Source organism: Schistocerca americana, chromosome 8 (assembly GCF_021461395.2).
Source record: "Schistocerca americana isolate TAMUIC-IGC-003095 chromosome 8, iqSchAmer2.1, whole genome shotgun sequence".
In the NCBI taxonomy this organism is placed as follows: Eukaryota; Metazoa; Arthropoda; class Insecta; order Orthoptera; family Acrididae; genus Schistocerca; species Schistocerca americana.
In genome coordinates, this window is record NC_060126.1 from 21,841,915 (window position 1) to 21,864,796 (window position 22,882).

The window sequence follows — 22,882 nt, forward strand, 5'->3', positions numbered from 1 at the left end:
ATCTTGATATCCTGCGATTGTAGCAACAGTAACCGATCTAAGAAGTGCGCCAGACACTTGTTGTCTTATAAAGGCGTTGCCGACCGCAGCGCCGTATTCTGCCTGTTTACTTATTCTGTATTTGAATACGCATGCCTTTACCAGTTTCTTTGGTGCCTCAGTGTATTGTAGTGTCATAACGAAACTTGTAAGGATTACTGATGGTGATTCACGTTGTGAATACTTCATTAATCGACCTCTTCTCTTACACAGGAATCAGGAGCGGTTGCCGAGCTGTAGGCTGCGTCCTCCTGCGTCCTGCTGTCCTGTCAACGTATTCGGGAAGGTAAGATAACCGTGAGAAGTTTCACTGTCTACCAGACAGGAAGCGTCGGATACAGTGACCCACCTATCTCGAGTGGCTTCTACAGACTAATAGGGGATTATAGTAAAATCTACTTTTTTCGAAAAAGAGTCCATAAAGGAGGAAGAGATTCCGATCAACTGCAATCGTTAGAATACTCCAGGATATGGAAATTATATTGATGCACTGCAGTCCAGAAACCTAATAGTTTCCGAGGAATCGGGTAATTGTAAATGCTGCTGAGAAGCAAAACCTTTCTGCTGACCAGGACTGTGGTCAGGTGTTTTAAAAGCCTTCGTTCGTGTAAGGGACAACTTTCTTGTGAAGGGGCTCTAATCGCATTCGTAGACTAGTCTGTACTCGACGGCCAGAGAGTGGGAACTGTCTCCAAATATTTTATGTTGTTACGCTAAATGAAATAAATTCTACCGTGAAACAGAATTTAAAAGAGGGCCAGGTGCGGGCAGGACCCGCGCATTGACGGTTCCGTGCGAACTTAACTGTGTGTGTGTAGGCAGTTCATGCATTCGGAGCATCGAGGCTCCCGAGGGCCTTCGCCCGTTATCGACACTCACACTGCCGTGGTATCAGTTCCCACGGATTCTAAGGCTTCCGAGGGTAACAAATGACAAAAAATATTTTCTCTTATGATATAATTGCAAATTAACGATCTCCGATTTTTCTGTTCGGTTGTATCATTAAAGTTTCCATTTTGCCAAATTTCACGATTCTAGACCGACGGGGAGTATCCTATAGGTTTTGATGAGTGAATTTGCGGGTATCGCAATATGTGACATAAATGGCCGTATCGTATGGCTGCATTAACTTCGACGCTTACATTTATTACCCCGCCAAGTGACTGTAGACCTTAATATGTGACGTAAATATCAGCTCGAAACGTCTACACCTTTTTGAGAAAGAACGGATCTTAATAGACGGACGGACAGACAGAAACACAGTCAGATAACAAACGAGAAAAACAATTTTTTTACGTGTTATGGAATTACAAATTTAAAACCTTCAGATTTTTTCCTTTAGTCGTTATGTGGAACATCGACTCTTGCCAAATATCGTGCTTTTAGGTCAACGAGAAATACCCTGTCGGATTTGATGAGTGACTTTTTAAATATCAAATTATAAGATGTAAATAACCGTACATTTTGGTTCCATTGAATTACATCCTTCACTTTTTTACATTGCCCAGGGACCATAGACCTTAATATGTTACATACATTTCGAGCTGATACATCTACAGAAACCAGATGGCAGTTATAAGAGTCGAGGGGCATGAAAGGGAAGCAGTGGTTGGGAAAGGAGTGAGACAGGGTTGTAGCCTCTCCCCGATGTTATTCAATCTGTATATTGAGCAGGCAGTAAAGGAAGCAAAAGAAAAATTCGGAGTAGGTATTAAAATTCATGGAGAAGAAGTAAAAACTTTGAGGTTCGCCGATGACATTGTAGTTCTGTCAGAGACAACAAAGGACTTGGAAGAGCAGTTGAACGGAATGGACAGTGTCTTGAAAGGAGGATATAAGGTGAACATCAACAAAAGCAAAAAGAGGATAATGGAATGTAGTCAAATTAAATCGGGTGATGCTGAGGGAATTAGATTAGGAAATGAGACACTTAAAGTAGTAATGGAGTTTTGCTATTTAGGGAGTAAAATAACTGATGATGGTCGAAGTAGTGAGGATATAAAATGTAGACTGGCAATGGCAAGGAAATCGTTTGTGAAGAAGAGAAATTTGTTAACGTCGAGTATAGACTTAAGTGTCAGGAAGTCGTTTCTGAAAGTATTTGTATGGAGTGTAGCCATGTATGGAAGTGAAACATGGACGATAACTAGTTTGGACAAGAAGAGAATAGAAGCTTTCGAAATGTGGTGCTACAGAATAATGCTGAAGATTAGATGGGTAGGTCACATAACTAATGAGGTGTTGAATAGGATTGGGGAGAAGTTTGTGGCACAACTTGACTAGAAGAAGGGATCGGTTGGTAGGACATGTTTTGAGGCATCAAGGGATCACAAATTTAGCATTGGAGGTCAGCGTGGAGGGTAAAAATCGTAGACGGAGACCAAGAGATGAATACACTAAGCAGATTCAGAAGGATGTAGGTTGCAGTAGGTACTGGGAGATGAAGAAGCTTGCACAGGATAGAGTAGCATGGAGAGCTGCATCAAACCAGTCTCAGGACTGAAGACCACAACAACAACAACAACATCTAACTGTTCCTGCGCAAAAGACTGTGCTGTAAAAGACTCGCACGACTTAAGCCAGAACACTGCCGAGGCGCGTGGCACCGGCACCACGTAGGAAACAGAAGGGGTGTCGAACGGCGGGGCTGCGCGAGTGCTCACAGGTGTGGCCGCCGTGGCGGGGGGACGTGGCTGCCAGCTGACCCGTGCCAGTCAACAACCAGCACTAAGTGACGATTCAAGGAACGTACTACTACACCCACCCACTTCTCTTTTCTGTAGAGACTGGGAAGACGAGATTAGCATAATTACATAGCTCACAGATGCATTTTATGCGGCCATTCTTCGCGCTTCATACGAGAATGGAACAGAAAGAAACCCTATTACGTAGTTCGATGGTAAGTACTCTCCACCATGCACTCGATTTTGTATCCCGTCTGGTAGGTGGCGCGGGGGCCTGCTCCTGTGAACTGCTTCTGCAAAGTAGGTGGAGAGTGAAGGACGCGAGTAGGAGCAGGAAAAGGTGAACTACTGTACTTCAGTACTGCGTGTAAATATAAAGCACCTTTACTATAGGAAGAATGTGAATACATAGATTGTAACTTTGGCTGAGACGAGCACGTAGGTGCGAAGCTGTACATCAATCAAATGTAACAAAGTTACAAAGGCTAAATCTGTACTGACTCGCCCACTATGAAATAGAAACAATGTTGCTTGGTCGTATATTCGGAATCAAAATGGGCAGAATCTGGAGCGCCGCTCGTAGAGCTGCACAGCGCCGGCTAGAGGGCGCTGTCGTCGGTGTCGGTGGCGTAGTGCCAACCTAAGAACTTGTACCTACACTGTGGCATCGTAGCTATCGATACCACACTTGACAGTGGTGATGCAGACGTCTTTCCTCCGGCTGTGGGGAGCTGCAGGTCAAATTCCACACGGTATGGCGGGATGATCGTGATTCCCCGTCCGTCATCAAGTGTCAGGTTTTCCGTAGTTTCCCTGTACTGCGTAAGGAAAATGGCGAAGTAGTTGCTTTTGAAAAGGACACCTCCCATTTCCTTTGGTATCCGTCCCAGACGGAGCTTCTGATCTGTCTAATGACCCCGTCGTCGAAGGGACGTTGTAAACTAATCTTCCCTCTTCCCCCCCCCCCCCTCCCCTTCCCCCCCCCCCCCCCCCCCACTTCAAACTGTCTCTGCCTCACTTCTAAATTCTGGGAGGCCCTGCCCAGTGTCTTGTACGGGTCGTGTACTGTCGAATAATCAACCGTGGTGCCTACGTTCCAGTGCGCTAGCTAGTTAGTGACATATTCCACGATTTCTTTGTCTAAACGGCGTAGAAGGAGTTAGTCTATAGGGTATGTATACATGATCAGTTCCGGTGGATGGCTACCTGGCCTAAATGCCACATTGCCGAAAGTTTAACGTTGTTGTTGTTGCTGTTGTTTGTTGTCTTCAGTCTGAAGACTCGTTTGATGCAGCTCTCCATGATACTCTATACTGTGCAAGCCTTTCAATCTCTGAATAACTGCTGCAACTTACATTCTTCGGAATCTGCTTGCTGTATTCACTTAGTGGTCTCCCACTACAATTTTTATCCCTCACGCTTCCCTCGTCCTAAATTGGTGATCCCATGATGCATCAGAGTGTATCCTACAACCGATCCCTTCCTGTAGCCCGGTTGTGACACAAATTTGTTTTCTTCCCAATTCTACTCAGTATCTCCTCGTTAGCTACGTGATCTATCCACCTAATCTTCAGCATCTTTTTGTAGCACCACATTTCTAAAGATTCGTTTCTCTTCATGTCTAAACTGTTTACCGTACATGTTTCACTTCCATACATACCTCGGCTCCATACAAATACTTTCAGAGAAGGCTTCCTAACACTTCAATCTGCGAGAGGAAGTCGAAAAGTGAAGGAACTTTGGAGAAAAGGAATATTTATTGTAATGATGGAAAAGTGAAACATGCATTATATTTCTACATAACCTCCCTGAACGTCAACACACTTTATGCAACGTTTCACAATTTTTTTTTACTCCGTCGGAAGAAATGGTTGTTGGTTGAACTGGTAATCAATTTTGCACCTCATTATTGACTCCTGCATCGGCTGCAAATCATCTTCCTCGGAGCACTTCCTACAGTGGTCCAAACATATGGAAACCGCTTGAAGCCAAGCCTGGACCTTGTGGCGGATATTCCAGAAATTCGAATCCCAACTCCTTCCGTTTGGCAGAATGTCGCCGAGCGTTATAATGCTTCAGGACGACACCTTTTCGCAGTTTTCCGCGACGTTTCGATCTGATTGCAGATTTCAGTTTAGTACGCAACACATCGTAATACTTAAAAAATTAGAGAGATTCGAGCGCGCACGGAGGCTTTTAGACAGTCGTTCTTCCCGCGAACCATACGCGACTGGAACAGAAAAGGGAGGTAATGACAGTGGCACGTAAAGTGCCCTCCGCCACACACCGTTGGGTGGCTTGCGGAGTATAAATGTAGATGTAGAATTCTCACTGTTCACATTTTCGGCTCTTTGGATGAAATGAACGCCTACCACACCTTCCATGTCCCACAATGCTAGCTTAATCTTACCAGCAGATGGTTCACGTTCAAATTTCTTCATTTCTGGTGATGGGTATTTCCAAATCGTGTTCCCAGCCTCACTTTGTGGTTGGTGATGATGCACTCAATGTTTCGTCTACAATAGCGATTTGCTGTAAAAAAAACGTCGATGGCCTACCCGATGTTTCCTCGTCACTTCGTGTTCTTCCCTGTTTGAAGCGCGCTATCCGTTAGTACATCTTGCTTCGCGACAGACGGCTGTCACCATACCGCGCTTGGATTTGACGAATAATTTTCGCAACTGTAACACCATCCGCAAACAAAAGGCGAATCGTTGTCCTCATTTCCTCCTTGGTGCAGATCGACAGTGGAGCTGCCATGTTTCACGGTCTGCAACAATACAACGACTCGCGCGGGAATAACCTTTCTTGGCATTTCCAGTCTACAGCTTATACCCTCCCAACTTCGGCCGTCAATAGTTATTCTCTGCCCAAATAATAAAACTTGTCAACTACTTTATCTGTCTCGTTTCCTAATCTAATTCCCTCAGCATCACCTGGTTTAATTCTTTTACATTCTATTACCGTTGCTTTGGTTTTGTTGATATTCATCTCATATCCTCCTTCCAAACACTGTCCATTCCGTTAATTGTTCTTCCAGTTCCTTTGCTGTCTCTGACAGAATAAAAATGTCTTCAGCAAATCTCAAAGATCGTATTCCTTCTCCCTGAATTTTAATTCCTACTCCAAATTTTTCTTTCTTTTCCTTTACTGCTTGCTCAATGTACAGATTGAATAACATTAGCAATAGGCTACAACCTTGTATGAACCACTGCTCCCTTCTCATACCCCTCGACTCTTACAACTGTCCTCTGGTTACCATACAAGTTGTAAATTGCCTTTCGGTCCCTGTGTTTTACCCCTGCTACCTTCTGAATTTCAAGGATAGTGTTCCAGTCGACATCGTCGAAAGCTTTCCCTTAGTCTACAAATGCTGTAAACGTAGGTTTGTCTCCCCTTAACCTATCTGAAGAGCAGTTGAACAGAATGGACAGTGTCTTGAAAGGAGGGTATAAGGTGAACATCAACAAAAGCAAAACGAGGATAATGGAATGCAGTCGTTTCTGAAGAAGAAAAATTTGTTAACATGGAGTATAGATTTAAATGTCAGGAAGTCGTTTCTGAAAGTATTTGTATGGAGTGTAGCCATGTATGGAAGTGAAACGTGGACGATAAATAGTTTAGTCAATAAGAGAGTAGAAGCTTTCGAAATGTGGTGCTACAGAAGAATGCTGAAGATTAGATGGGTAGATCACATAACTAATGAGGAGGTACTGAATAAAATTGGGGAGAAGAGGAGCTTGTGGCACAACTTGACTAGGAGAAGGGATCGGTTGGTTGGACATGTTCTGAGGCATCGAGGGATCACCAATTTAGTACTGGAGGACAGCGTGGAGGGTAAAAATCGTAGAGGAAGAGATGAATACACTAAGCAGATTCAGAAGGATGTAGGCTGCAGTAGGTACTGGGAGATGAAGAAGCTTGCACAGGATAGAGTAGCATGGAGAGCTGCATCAAGCCAGTCTCAGGACTGAAGACCACAACAACAACAACCTAAGTCGTAGGATCAGTATTGTCTCGTGTGTTTCTACATTTCTCTGGAATCCAAACTGATCTGCCCCGAGATCGGCTTCTACCAGTTTTTCCATTCATCTATTAGAATCCATGTTACAGCCATAACTTATTAAACTTGTCAGTTCGATAATATTCATACGTGTTGGTACTTGCTTTCTGAATTATCACATCCTTCTTGAAGACTGAGGGTATTTCGTCTGTCGCATATAGCTTGCACACCAGATGAAAGAGTTTTGTGATGGCTAGTTATCCCTTATGTCTTTCAGGCTGTCAGATTCTTCTCGCATTAATCGTATTCCCCATCTCATTTTCATCTTCGTCCTCCTCCGTGTCCATAGCACCGCCCTCGAGTAAATCCCCTCGTATAAACACTCTATTTACTCCTTTCACCTTTCTCTTCTTTGCGCAGGACTAGTTTTCCATCTGAGCTCTTGATATTCATACTGGTGGTTTCTTTTCTCCAAAGGTCTCTGTAATTTTCCTGTAGGGAGCATATATCTTAGCCCCTAGTGATATATGCTTCTACATCCTTACATTTGTCTTCTAGTCATTCCTGTTCAGCCATTTTGCACTTCGTGTAGGTCTCATTTTTTCGAAATTTGTATTCCCATTCAGTTGCTTTATTTACTGCATTCAGTATCTTCTGTGTTACCCAATGATATCTACTAGCTCTCGTCTGTTTACGTACTTGATCCTCTGCTGTCTTCACTATTTCGTCTCACAAAGCCACCCATTCTTCTTCCACTGTATTTCTTTCTTTCGTTCTTGTCAACCGTTCCCTAATGCTCTCTCTCAAACTTACTACAACCTCTGGTTCTTTTAGTTTATCCAGGTCCCATCTCCAAAAATTCCTGCCTTTTTGCGTTTGCTTTGGTTTTAATATAAAATTCATAACCAGTGAATTGTGGTCAGATTTTACATTTGCCCCTGTAAATGTCTTACAGTTTAAAATCTAGTTCCGAAATCTCTGTCTTACTATTATATAATCTGCCTGAAACCTTCCGTTGTGTCCAGGTTCCTTCCACGTATTCAGTCTTCTTTCATGATTCTGAAACCGAGTGTTAGCTCTCATTAAATTACGTTGGCCGCAAAATTCTAACAGGCGGCTTTCTCCTTTGTTCCTTTCCCCGAGTATATTTACCTACAATTTTTTCTTCTTCTTCGTTTTCCTACTGTCGAATTCCAGTCCAGCATCACAATTAAAATTTGGTCTCCCTTAACTATCTAAATAATCTTCTGTCTCGTCATACATTTCTTCAATCTCTTCATCTTCTGCAGAGCTAGTTGGCATATGAGCTTGTACTGCTGTGGTAGGTGGTTGATTTTGTGTCTAACTTGGCTACGGTATTGCGTTCACTATGCCATTCGTTGTAGTTTATCCGCGTTCCCATTTTCTTATTCATGAGTAAACCTACTCATGCATTACCCTTGTTTGATTTTGTATTTATAATGCGGTATTCACCCGAACCCAAGTCCCGTTCCTTGTGCCAGCAAACTTCACTAATTCCCTCTTTATCTAAGACCAGCCTATCTATTTCCCTTTTTAAATTTTCTAACCTATCTGCCCGATTAAGAGATATGACATTCCGCGCTTCAATCCGCAGAACGCTAGTTTCGTTTCTCCTGATGACGAAATCGTCCTGAGTGTCATCGGCCGGCGATTCGAACGGGGGACTATTTTACCTCCGGAATATTTTACCCAAGAGGACGCCATCATCACTTCAACTAACAGTAGAGCGGCATGCCCTCGGGAAAGGTTAGGCTACAGTTCCCCTTGCTTTCAGCCGTTCGCAGTATCAGCACAGCAAACCTTTTTGGGTATGTTACAAGGCTAGATCAGCCAACCACCCAGACTGTTGGCCCTGCAACTACTGAAAAGGCTGCTGCCCCGCTGCAGGAACGGCCTCTCAACAGATACCCCTCCGTCGTGGCTGCACGCTGTCTGCATCGCTGAGGCACGCAAACCAACCCACCGACGCCGAGGTCCGTGGTTCGTGGATGGTGGAACTTAAATGAACATGTTAATGCAGCTACACTTAAAAGTAGTTTTTATTCGTGTCGCCAATTTTTAAATAAAAATTCGTGTATGGAATAGAAGCAGTTACTCAAAAGAAATCATTTTGGGTTAGACGCATTTTATGTCGTGCTTTGCTACGTGTCACGTGTGTTATATTATTGGTCAAATGATCAAAAGACGTTTTTGATGCATACTGAATGCGTGTCTGCTCTGCTGAGAGCTTTGATAATGAATGCTTTTGGTCAGTTTTTCTTCTAGTGTTGTAAGTGTGGCTATCTCTATTCTTTTCAAATTACATGGATTATTTATGAGGAGTTTCATTAGCGAGTATTATATGTTGTGAAGGTGCAATTAAAACGTCTAACTCTATGAAGTGGTACCTATATCACGATCACAGGTGAACAGCATATATTATTCTTACTACTCGCCATTTTGCAGTCAGTACTTTCTTTCTAAGTGATAAGTGAGCCCAGACAGTATTGAATGGAAATATGCAAAATACGTTAAGAAGTTGTTTCGTTTGTTTCCAACATTAGCAGTTATGCGAAGAACAAAAGCAGCTGAACTTATTAGTCTGAGCAGCTCAGTAGTATGTTGCTTCCAGTTAAAGATTTTTCAGTGTGTACACCTAAAAATGTGTAACGTGCTACTCTAGTGATTGACTCCCGTTCACATGCTTCATGCTTGGTAGTTCTGTTCTAGGGGACTGATGACCACAGCAGTTAAGTCCTATAGTGCTCAGAGCCATTTGAACCACTAGTATTGTCTGCCAAAATTACCAGTTCTGCTCCGTGATTATTAAGTGGTAGGTCATTCACATATATGGACTTAATTTTGAACCCTACGGAACATCGTTCTCGGTTTATCCCAGTCACTAAATTATGTCCTCCCAACATTATCTGAATCACTCAGCGCAACTTATTGCATTCTGTTTATTAAGTGTTATTGAAACCAGTTGTTTGGAAAGCAACCATTTCCATTACGTCTAAGTTTTTCTAAGAGAGTAATACGATCTAAGCAAACAAATGCCTCGGATAGTTCACAAAAAATACCGGCTCGCGATGTTTTATTATTTAAGGCTTGTCACATTTCACGAGTGAATGTACAAAGAGCGCGGGGCGTAGAATTCTAATAGTCATTTCCGGTTATCTAGGCGAGCGTTTTTACAGTTTCGTCAGCATGTCCGCGCTCGCTACAGTGGCCTTATATCAGGCCGGAGTTCGAAGGACGAAGACTAACTGAAGGGAATCCAGTTCGTTTGTTCCAGAGAAAACACAGTGGTGGCGTTTTTGTGTTACCTTTGACCTGTTGCGTTTGAGCTGCATTCATGTTTTGTCTCTGTGGAGATCACGGGGGAGAGTGCTAGGAGCCAGCTGCAGGCGGCGTGGGGTTGGCGGTGTGCGCGCTGCAGCGCACAGGTCGGCCTACAGGACTCTGCTGACGAGCAGAGGGCGGCAGGTGCCGTGGCTTGGCTCAGTGCAAGAGGAGGCACTAGGCTCGGCTTATCCGTAGATACTCGGTCGTTTCTGACAAAATGACGATCCAAGTCTTAGAGGGGCTTAACGTGTCTTTGATTGGTTGGTTGGTCGATTTGGGGAAGAGAACAAACTGTGAGGTCATCGGTCTCATCGGATTAGGGAAGGACGGGGAAGGAAGTCGGCCGTGCCCTTTCAAAGGAACCATCCCGGAATTTGCCCGGAGCGATTTAGGGAAATCACGGAAAACCTAAATCAGGATGCCCGGACGCGGGATTGAACCGTCGTCCTTCCGTGTCTTCGAGTGAGGGAGTATTTCAACCGAAGCGGTGGCACAGTGTCTGGCGTACCGGCTTCGTAGCTCTGCGCCCCGTGTTCGAAACGCGATTTTTATTTTTGTTTTTCATTTATCTACCCGTGTCTGTAGAAGCTTATTGCACGAATGTTTCCATTGTATGTTGCAGTAACGTTGTCCTTACTCATCTACCGATTGTATGTCCAGTAAATGAATTTAAAAAAAATGACAAAGTTATTTGAAACTGTTTTCGGTGAAATTCTAGTACACTCGTGTCCAAAAGTAAAGTAACAAACGGAAATTTCGGAAGGTTACTTTTATTTTGCCACAAAATAGTATCAACAAGTGATAGCAAAGTAGAAACAACGAAAAGAATACAGAATGGAAACAAGTGCAACATGCAGAACAGTAGACGAAAATTTTCTTTTTTTTTAACTTAACATATTTGCATACGCTTTCCGTCAACTGGTTAATGTGCCTACTGTGGGTGTGACCACCTCTGGCAGCAGTAGAGGCCTGACAACGACGGAGCATGCTGTGAATAACGTCACCAATGTCTTGTTGAGGCAACAACGGCCATTCTTCCTGCAAGAATGCTCCCGAGTCTTGGAGAGCGGTTGGTGGATGCTGACGTGATTCAACCCATCCCCCTAGTGCATCCCAGACATGCTCTATTGGGTTAAAACTGGGAGAGCGAACAGGCCACGCCGTACGTACAGTATCTACCTTCTGTTTCCAAGAAAACATCAACCACTCGTACTCTATATGAGGTCGAGCATTACCGTCCATCAATACAAAGTGTGGGCCCCCAGCACCTCGCAACGACCGCACATCAGGTTGGTTGGTTGGTTTGTTTAGCGAAGGAGACCAGACAGCGTGGTCATCGGTCTCATCGGATTAGGGAAGGATGGGGAAGCAAGTCGGCCGTGCCCTTTCAGCGGAACCATCCCGGCATTTGCCTGGAGTGATTTAGGGAAATCACGGAAAACCTAAATCAGGATGGCCGGCCGCGGGATTGAACCGTCATCCTTCCGAATGCACATCAGGTCCCAAGATCTCGTCACAATACTTGACAGCAGTGTAACCTTTCCAATTGACCCGTACAATTTCATGAAGAGGGGTTCGAGTGGACAACATAATCCCTGCCCACACCATTAGCGATCCTCCTCAGAATCAGCCTCCTTCTAGTGTCTTCGGATCTCGAAATCGTGTTCCACATTCCCTCCATCGAGAACCACTCTCCAGACCAAATCGAGACTCCTCTGTGAAAAGAACATTGGCACACTAATTGACTGCACTGTTGGCACGTTGGCGACTCCACTCTAGACCTTCCCTTCTGTGAAGATACGTCAGAGGCAGCTCTCCGACAATAAAGGCCACTCCGTCGAAGCCTTCTCTACACCGTTTGCGTCGATACAACGCGTCCAGTGGATGTACGAGGTCAGATGCCAGTTCCTGTGCAGTACTGAGGCGGTACCGTCGTGCCCTTACAGCCAAATAACGGTCCTCTCTTTCTGATGCCACACGCGGTCGGACCGGCCCTGGTTTTCGTGATACAGTTTCGGCCATCGGGCCACATGAGTTTGGGACTGTCCTGCTTTCAATCTTCGTTAAGGCTCTCCACCGCAGAGAGTCTGGTAGGCTTCTTCTCTGTGCCATACTGCAGTGTCTGCCACTGTGGGAAGTGGGCCTACCCGGCAACCACTGCCCCGTTTGAAACGTGCCCTGACGTCATCGTTGGCATGGTTTTCCGTTGACCGAGATGCCATCCAATGTGCAGAACACGATCTTACCGGCATTCGTTCACAATTTGTATGATTATATCGTGAATTATACTCAGGACCGAGAAATAGCTGTTTATTGCTTTAATTTTGGATACCATTGTAGGTTACCTTGATTCATAATCAGTTACAAGAGCTAGATTTCGGTAAAGTGGTCCTTTATGCGTGATTTTCTGCGTAATTATTGCCAACGCGTGAAATCTTCAGCAGTGCTAACGAAGTTTCTTCCCGAGTGGCAGCCATAAGAAGAAATGTCACAGTGGCAAACCTCCCATCGCGCGATGCTGGTGGTCTTCGGAATATCTCTTTCAAATGTTTCTGCGGTCGGTGTCATTATAAGGGAATGCACCAAATCTTCGTGGAGAATAAACATAAGAATAAAGTATAATAATTACTATAAGAATTTATATAAGAATGAGGTATGAGTATGAGAATTTAAAAATATTGTAACTGCTGTGTCGGCTACTGTTCGAGAGAGCACAGACACAAACGAGGAAGGAGAGAAGCCGCGATGGCCGGTGGCAGGAATCCAAAATCAGTAGAGCACTTTATTCCTAAAAAGGGAAGAAACACAACTTATCGTTATGAAGCGGCTTCCTGTGTCTCCTGGATACAGTTACACTGGCACATTATTACTACTGGCTGAACGCAGGCGCTCGTCTTGCTCTTACTCAGTCCGGATATGCCCCAAATCTGCGACCGAGCAGCGGTGGGCGGCTGGTTAAGGCTGCGTTGACAGCGCGCGCCGCACTCCTGGGCGCGTGTCGTTTGCGCTGGTCGCTGTGCTGTCCATACTTTAGGACTTCACAGTAACCCATGAAAATACCATACACATTATGTTATATAATATACTACTGGCCATTAAAATTGCTACACCACGAAGATGACGTGCTACAGAAGCGAAATGTAACCGACAGCAACAATATGCTGTGATATGCAAATGATTAACTTTCCAGACCATTCACACAAGGTTGGCGCCGGTGGCGACACCTACAACGTGCTGACATGAGGGATGTTTTCAACCGATTTCTCATACACAAACAGCAGTTGACCGGCGTTGCCTCGTGAAACGTTGTTGTGATATGCCTCGTGTAAGGAGGAGAAATGCCTACCATCACGTTTCCGACTTTGATAAAGGTCGTATTGTAGCCTATCGCGATTGCGCCGTGCTGGATCGTATCACTAGCAGTCGAGATGACAGGCATCTTATCCGCATGGCTGTAACGGATCGTGCAGCCACGTCTCGATCCCTGAGTCAACAGATGGAGACGTTTGCAAGACAACAACTATCTGCACGAACAGTTCGACGACGTTTGCAGCAGCATGGACTATCAGCTCGGAGGCCATGGGCCGGCCGGAGTGGCCGAGCGGTTCTAGGCGCTACAGTCTGGAACCGTGCGATCGCTACACTCTCAGGTTCGAATCGGGCATGGATGTGTGTGATGTCCTTGGGTTAGTTAGGTTTAAGTAGTTCTAAGTTCTAGGGGACTAATGACCTTAGCAGTTAAGTCCCATAGTGCTCAGAGCCATTTGATTTGCAGACCATGGCTGCGGTTACCCTTGACGCTGCATCACAGACAGGAGCGCCTGCGATGGTGTACTCAATGACGAACCTGGGTGCACGAATGGCAGAACGGCATTTTTTCGGATGAATCCAGGTTCTGTTTACAGCATCATGATGGTCGCATCCGTGTTTGGCAACATCGCGGTGAACGCACATTGGAAGCGTGATTCGTCATCGCCGTACTGGCGTATCACCCGGCGTGATGGTATGGGGTGCCATTGGTTACACGTCTCTGTCACCTCTTATTCGAATTGACTGCACTTTGAACAGTGGACGTTACATTTCAGATGTGTTACGATCCGTGGCTCTACCCTTCATTCGATCCCTGCGAAATCCTACATTTCAGCAGGATAATGTACGACCGCATGTTGCAGGTCCTGTAGGGGCCTTCCTGGATACAGAAAATGTTCGACTGCTGCCCTGGCCAGCACATTCTCCGGATCTCTCATTGAAAACGTCTGGTCAATGGTGGCCGAGCAACTGGGCTCGTCACAATACGCCAGTCACTACTCTTGATGAACTGTGGTATCGTGTTGAAGCCGCATAGGCACCTGTACCTGTACACGCCATCCAAGCTCTGTTTGACTCAATGCCCAGGCGTATCAAGGCCGTTATTACGGCCAGAGGTGGTTGTTCTGGGTACTGATTTCTCAGGATGTATGCAAACAAATTGCGTGAAAATGTAATCACATGTCAGTTCTAGTATAATATATTTGTCCATTGAATACCCGTTTATCATCTGCATTTCTTCTTGGTGTAGCAATTTTAATGGCCAGTAGCGTAACTATCTGACACTTGCTGTGATACAGAGATGTAATTTTACAATTAATATAACGTCCTTGTATCTCCTACCTTGTAAGAAGCTTGCTACGGACTTGCGTAGGTAAATGAAAACTAAAATAAAGTAAATAGAAACCATAAACGGGTTTCGAACAAGGGACGCGAAACAGATAAGCCGCAACGCTAAGCACTGTGCCACCATTTCTGCTGAGGTTATCGCGACCTGAGACACACATAAGACATTGAAAACTCTGGCCGTCGCATTCTCAGAAACAACTGCGTGGTTACGGATAAGCCGAGACACGTGTTCGCTCATCTTCACTCCTGTCTCACCGAGCGAAGTTTCTGGGAAATTGGGTTATGGCAGTTGCTGTGTTCTTCTCGTGAGAGTAGCCAGGAAGCTACAGGGCTCTAATTAGTGACTCTGGAGTTGTGAGAAGCTTAACCATGTCTCGCGCTGAAAGCAAGACTGGCGACCTCTTCTCGTGCTGTGTTTAATGCAGATGGTTGCGTTACAGATTTTCGTTGCATGTGACTTACATGAAACGTAGGTTTCGAGTGTTTGTTTTCATAAAATTCGTCCAACAAATGTAAATGCATTCCCACTGCCTTTTTATTGTTGCACACGTAAATTGTTCTCACTGAACACTTAAGATTTGTCACTGAGAAGATTTCTACCACGCACCACATGTTTTGATACATACAAAGAGCTTACAAACGTATCACAGATGCTATGATATATCGTAACATTTGACGATGATGTCCTGTGTTTGGAAAGGATCATATATTCATTTACACAACTGTAATGCTTTTTACACTAGTACAGAGACATTGAATTTTTGAGTTGATACTGCTAAATTAATTAGAAATTATATATATATATATATATATATATATATATATATATATATATATAGGTAAAATAGTATATTATTTAATTACATTTAGTATCATGAGAATTATAGTAACATATAAATTTGCTACTTGATCTGCAGATAGGTGTACTAATATTATTTGCTTTGGAGGCTGGAAAATAATTTTTGGAAATTTTTCAGGAAAGGGGTGTTAGCTAACTCTGTTTGTTCGTTAAGGATATAGTCTGTGGTGCTGTTTTTGTGTGTGTGTATTTCTAATTCTTCTAGTATATTCGTAGTGGCTCCTTTTTCTGCTAGATTCAAAATTTTTGGGTTGTTCTCAATGTTTCCCACTGAATGGTTTTCTTCAGTAATATGGGCTGCAAATGCTGATTTGTTCAAGTTACCAAGTCTGAGAGCATCAATATGTTCTTTGTATCTAATTTCAAAACTTCTGCCTGTCTGTCCAATGCAGAATTTTGGGCATGTATCACATTTGAGTTTGTATATTCCTGATTTACAGTAGGGACTCTTGGAGGTATTTACATCATGGATTACTTTTTGTTGTAATTTATTATTTGAGGAAAAGCTGATTGTGATATTTTTCTTCTTTTTAAATAAGTTTGCTATTTGGTATGAAAGTGGGCCTATGTATGGGAGAGTAGCATATTTAGGTTTGACATCAGTGGCACACTGATTTGGCTTGACGTGACTGCTGTGAAGTGGATCTGTGGTTTTTGTCTGCATTTTGTTGAGGAGTTTTTCTATCATTGTGGGTTTATATCCATTATTGTGAGCAACTGTTTTAATTATATTGATTTTATTTTGTTCGTCTGTTTCACTCATTGGTACTTTTTTAATTCGGTGTAGCAACGTTCTGAAATACGCCATTTTTTGTTGGTGGGGGTGGCAACAAAAATCTGTAACGCAACCATCTGTGTGTGGCTTGTTTATAATTATGTAATATTTATATTTTAGGAGAATTAATCTGTAAAAAATACAGCACATGTCATGAAGAAAGCATGTAAACCGTCTGAGGATGAATCACAACTATTCGAAACCGGTAACGGTACTCTTTTAATAAAGGAACTGAAAGTAAATTTGTGGCTGGTTGCTGTCCTAACACCATCAACATTTGTCTTCAAACAACAGCCACGGTCTCCATCATGTCAACATATGACAAAATTGCAGGTAAGCATATTTTAAAGCACCACACACGAAAAGCTTTCAACCGCCGAGATGTTGTTTCCTTTTCATTTTATCCTGACAAAGCCTACCTAAAACAGTATAGATCTTCAAAGTGCAGGTCCTTTGAAAAAGCATATAGTCATAGTACGTAAGTTATAATATAAAAACCACAAAATAACGGGCCTCAGCTGCAACCAAATTTTCGATACATAATTGCGAGCGAATCAAGTAGTAACATAGACAGCAATCTTGGATGGGGGGAACCCCATCCAGCTACCTACCAAAACCTCATTGCTTCCATGCCAGGACGCGACGCCTCTGTTATACGTGCCGACGGAGGACATACCGCCTATTGCATGGGTGGTCATAATGACGTTCTGTCTGATCAGTGTATGTGAATATTGGGAAATGGCGGATTCTAGCGCAAAGTACTGTTATCCAAGATGGTGGCGATTACGTCATCCAAGATAGCGGCGATCACGTCAATCTAGATGGCGGATTTTGGCGGGAAGTTTGAATTTTGGTAGGAAAATGGCACGGCCGCCTCGCCCAGAAAAATGACGCCAATTTCAAATTCCAACATGATAATGTGTCACACCCCAGTTTTCTCTACTAAGCAAAGAAAATGGCGGGAAAAAGGGACTTCTCTTTATTATTTAAGCAGTTTCAAACATGTGTTCGCCACGGGGTCTTGACTCTAACTGGCTTAGTTCATATCGTCGCCACCAGACAGCCCCACTGTGACATCAGTCAAGATGGTTGATTTTGGTTGGAAGATACGACACTTGTACTACCTCCACTAACCTAACCCCCCTCCCCCCCTCCCCCCACCCCCCCAGAAAATGGCGGGAAGTTCAAATTCCAGTACGATAATGGCGAGAAAAAGCGAATTCCCTTTATTATTTAACCAGTTTCAAGCAGATGTGCCCACCACGAGCTCCAGAGCCCAACTGGCTTCGTACATGTCCTCGCCGCTAGAGAGCACCCCGTGACGTCAGATCATGACCCAAGTACCGGTATTCAAGACGACGGCACCCACTGTTTTCACCGCAAGTTCCATAGCCCAACTGACGTAGTTCATATTGTGCCCACCAGAGGGCGCTACAGTAAAGTCGCGTGATGACACAAGAGGTCTGCTCTCTCTCTCTCTCTCTCTCTCTGTCTGTCTGTCTGTCTCTCTCTCTCTCTCTCTCTCTCTCTCTCTCTCTCTCTCTCTCTCTCTCTCTCTCTCTCGCGTGCGCACGTTATAACCGGACATGCCCCGCGCCACTGCTCCGCGGGCGTTCGACCACTTACGTCACACACCCTCGGCCGCCAGCTCCATACAAGTGATTGACTCCACTCTATTTATTGTCAAACAACTTATTTAATGATAGACTTTGTATCTACCACACAGATACAAAAGATGCACCCTGATGTGCTCGGGGCTATGTTTCACAGCCCACAGACACGCAACCAACTCGTAATTTCAGTACACAATAGCAAACTCCTCCTAAATAATTCTTCACACTGATGTGTAGACACGCTCAGTGCTCGTGAACTGTCCAAATAGCACATAGCATGGCCTACAGAGCCGCTCACGAAATAATGCAATCGATGCGTGCAAGCACACTCCACCTCCCCCTCTCCAGTAGAGTATGCCGGAGGTGGCGATAAGTGACGCATCAGTCAGATGTCAAACCGCGCACAGGCCCCTGCTCGGCTTCCACAAGCATGAGGTGGCGGGACCCCCATTCATACGTAACACCTGAGAAATTCCTATCCGCTAGACACCGATGATGACGTGATCGCACGTACGGTCGACGTGGCCGTCAGCTGTCAGACTACTCACAGACCTCCATACTGTGCCACGCGTCACAACCCCCGCGAAGTGAGGCAGCCGCAGCCCGGATACCGCACGCTCTGTCACAGACCCCGAGCGGGCGTCGTCCAACACTGAAAGTTGCATGCCTCTATACAGTCACTGTTATACTGCCATAGCATACCAAAGCGCGTTCACGCCAGTCTCATATTCGAGGCACCTCCAGGCGCCACTTGTCTTTGCCATTGAAGGCAGAACAGCACAGAGCGTGTTGACACACGCGTTCAACCGCACGTACCCGCCCCCAGCGTGACTGACACATCGCCATCTAAAACATTCTCAATGTTATTCTTACGTTACATGACTTTGTGATATATATATATATATATATATATATCAGTCAAGTCCAGCTCTCCCTAATTTTATAGTGATATATATATATATATATATATATATATCAGTCAAGTCCAGCTCTCCCTAATTTTATAGTGCCCCAGAAATAGTTAACGCTCGCTTTCTTGTTGTCTCAGCTCGCATGCGCCAAAATTTCTACCGTAACAGAACCTGTTTACCAAAATATCGCCGAATCCTGTCTTCCTCCCGGACATACATGCATAACTGTTCTCACCGGACGGCCGGTGTGGCCGTGCGGTTCTAGGCGCTTCAGTCTGGAACCGCGTGACCGCTACGGTCGCAGATTCGAATCCTGCCTCGGGCATGGATGTGTGTGATGTCCTTAGGTTAGTTAGGTTTAAGTAGTTCTGAGTTCTAGGGGACTGATGACCACAGATGTTAAGTCCCATAGTTCTCAGAGCCATTTGTTCTCACCGCTCCTATATCCCACCACAATCAATCGAGCATTCTCACTGGCTCTTATCGTATTTACCAGTCGAATTACTAACGCCGTCGGTATCGACGCACCATCCGCCATTCCTTTCTGGGGCTTTCTGTCGCTATTTTGCAAAGATTGCTAAATTGCACCGACAGTTCTCTCAATCTATACACCCCCAACCTGTTCTTTCTTTCTACAGACGCTGCACTCAGTGGTAACAAACTATTTTACACTGATCACCATTTGGCACTGACAACTAAACATCGGAAAGTTGTCTACAGGTCATCAAATACGTACGATATTAGCAGGAATATTGTAGTGTCAAACCGATCTCCAACCAGGGAATATATCACCGAGTACCGTCTCGATTTAGTAAACGTGAAATTCATATCCCCCACCATACCAGATCATCCCCTTTACATCAGCGAACCGAAGTCACTCTCAGAACTGACATGCAAAGACCGGCTCGTTTCCCCTTGATACAAACGCATTACTGTTTCCGCTTTCTTGCTCGCATTTGTACAGATATTTCCAGACTCGTCGATTACAAGAACACCCTATTTTCGCCGTACTTCTCGATACAAAGCACACAGCTGTAGCCTCCCTATCGCTGACGCAACATAATGCACAAGATACAGACTGTAAATTATTTCTCCACAAACACCAAACTGTAGCGAGGTGCAGCGTGCTGTTAACCATTGACTAACTAGAAACAAGTAGAGTAAACTTGAAACCTCCCCTTAGAAAAAATTATAAAAGACTGTGCTGATAAACCCCTTACGTTATTTGATTTTCAAACAGCTGAGCAGAACTGAACGTACTCTGACATTTCTCTCTTTACTTATTGTGATCAGCACTACACTGACACACACTGTTTTTAGCGCAAAGTGCGGCTGGTCCCGGAGGAGGTTCGAGTCCGTCCTCGGGCATGGGTGTGTGTGTTTGTCCTTAGGATAATTTAGGTTAAGTAGTGTGTAAGATTAGGGACTCATGACCTTAGCAGTTAAGTCCCACAAGATTTCACACACATTTTATTTTTAGCGCAACGCAATCTGACTTTCAATGATCCCTACAAAAGAATGGCCGTGACTAACACCTTTCATGAATCACTTACCTTACAAAAATCTTCGTTACTCGAACTACTGCAAAACAGCGAGCGCCAATACTGCCAGCTAAATAAAAGATTCTAACTACTGAAAGCACTAATTACTGATAGGCATGGCTAGCAAATGAAAGATTTTGATAGAGAACAAACAATGTATTTACCTCAATAATTTTCAAAAGTCATCATATATATAAAGGTCATGATATACAGTATTACAAATTTACTCCTTCTGATGGAAACACGTCCAGATCGTCCGCTCTCAAAACTCCGCCATCTCTCTCCCCACATCCACCACTGCTGGCGTCTCTCCTCCAACTGCGCAACGCTACGCGCTGTTCACATCCAACTGCCCACCACTACAATAGCAAATATTCCAACAAGCCACAGACTTCACACAGCACAGTCAGTGATTTTCATACAGAGCGCTACGCGGCGTTACCAACTTAAAAACCTAAACAGCCTACTTACAAACTGATATTCCACTCTCGAATACCGAAGTAGGTGATCTAACAGTTTTCAGATGATCAATATTCTTTACAAACCAACTAGGGTCTTTCCCACATCTAGAGAACAGGCAAACGTGTGTCCAACAAACCAGTCGATGATCCCTCAACTAAATAAAGGCACCAAATGTGCAGAAGTAGTCGACCGAACAATTTACATGGGAGGGAATAACACTCCACCGCAAACGCACCATCTTCTCAAAGTTACACTTGATCACGAAAGCCGTCCAGCACATACTAAGTATTAGTTCGCTATTCTGTCGTCTAGAAGATGGCAAAGTTAACTCTGATACATTCCTACAGTCAAACAGGCCTCTACATTCTCATGGATGTTGCTGTTAACAAGAAATGTGAATGCCACCACAGACTTTGCATACACAGACACATTCTAGAAAACCCCTCACATATATCTTCTATCATTATACTTACAATTAAATCTTACGATCGCGGTTTCAACTGAACTGTATTTGGCAATGACCGAATTATCAGAAATACACCATGTTGTCGGCAGTTGTCTGGAAACAGCTGTACCTTCCTTACAACTGGACGTACTCTCCCCATTGCTATCACAGTACTCCAAGTCAAATCCATACCCTCCCTAGAACAGCACATACACATTTCCTTTACACAAACACATATACTTTATAAACCTGATCCTCAAATGCGATCATATCACACACTCAGCACTAATACTAAGTATAATATTACCTCGTCAATAACTGCATGAGACGATACCAAATAATACTAATCGGAAATCAATGATGAGTTTGCATGTTTCTTAAGTTCTTCTTTCGAGTCCACCCTGTCATAGACGTAATCGAGCAGATTTTAAAGAAAAAAATCCCGATCCCAATGACTACTGCATATTACTCTCACAAGCGCTCTTCGTTCTACAGGTGCACCCAAGTATCCATGTTAAAACCTATTACCGCTTTACGAATCGAGGTACCACATTACCTTGAATGAGGTGGCGTTTTCTGGACAAATACCATGAAGGTGATCGTAGAAATGTGTGTATTAACAGTCAACGACGCAATCTCGCGATAAAATGACTGAACTTTGAAAGTGATTCCGCTAAGGAACACGGTATGTACGCGGTATTTGCGATTCCATCCCACCGCACCCAACTAGGTAATTGATTAGTTTTTGCAACGCATTCTGTCTCAAGACCATATCCGAGGTTCCTCCATATATCCGCTGAGTTATAGGCGGTGACAGACATTAGTAGTAGATGATGTGCTGATTGAGTTCGTAAGAAGAAAAATATACACTAACTATTCAGATCTCTAGCGTTACGCTATATGTTACAAATTACGTCTATTCAAACATGTACTTGCATAGGCTCACACCCACAAGTCAATCATATTTCACGCACTCTCATATCTCGAAACGAGTCACATTTCCTGAACCTAGCCTCTACAGTAAAATTCCAACGTCGTTTTAGTCACCCCCCTACACGTCGTGCAACTGATCCCATTTCTACAGCTTCGCATGTGATCGCTCCAATTTAAGTCTGAACTGGGCACAAGTCGGAGAAAGACATATCCACCACCTTCAGCAACCTCTGTAGAAACAGAACGACCTGCAACAGGACCGTGTTTTGACCATTCAGTGCAAATGCACGCAAAAATTACGAACTATAAAAGCTCATACGCATTAAAGTAACCAAGGCACCGGTGCGGGCTCATTGACACATAGCTGCGGTCAGCCTCCAGCGCGGGGAAACAGATTTCACAATACTTTCCACAATAGTGTAGCGTGCAGCCAGCTAAGCATTCCGAGAGGTACAGCCTCTTCCTCACCGGCTCTCACCTCAAACTGCTGCTCCTGCTGCTGCTGATGTATGACACGATTCTATTAAACATACAGACACTGCCGAGGCCACTTTAAAGTTTGATCAGGTATACTCTAGGTGAACTATCGTATGATACGCTCCCTCTGGTCCTGTTT

At 44.2% G+C, this 22,882-nt stretch overlaps 1 protein-coding gene across 1 annotated transcript in view; it reads left to right on the plus strand.

The window, feature by feature from the left end:
* Positions 1 to 250: 250 nt before the first annotated feature.
* Positions 251 to 22,882, plus strand: part of LOC124544821 (F-box/LRR-repeat protein 3-like) — a 228,753-nt gene continuing 206,121 nt past the window's right edge. Inside the window, exon 1 of the mRNA XM_047123513.1 lies at positions 251 to 325. The gene's annotated coding sequence lies outside the window, so the exon portion shown is untranslated. The remainder of the gene's footprint in view (positions 326 to 22,882) is intronic.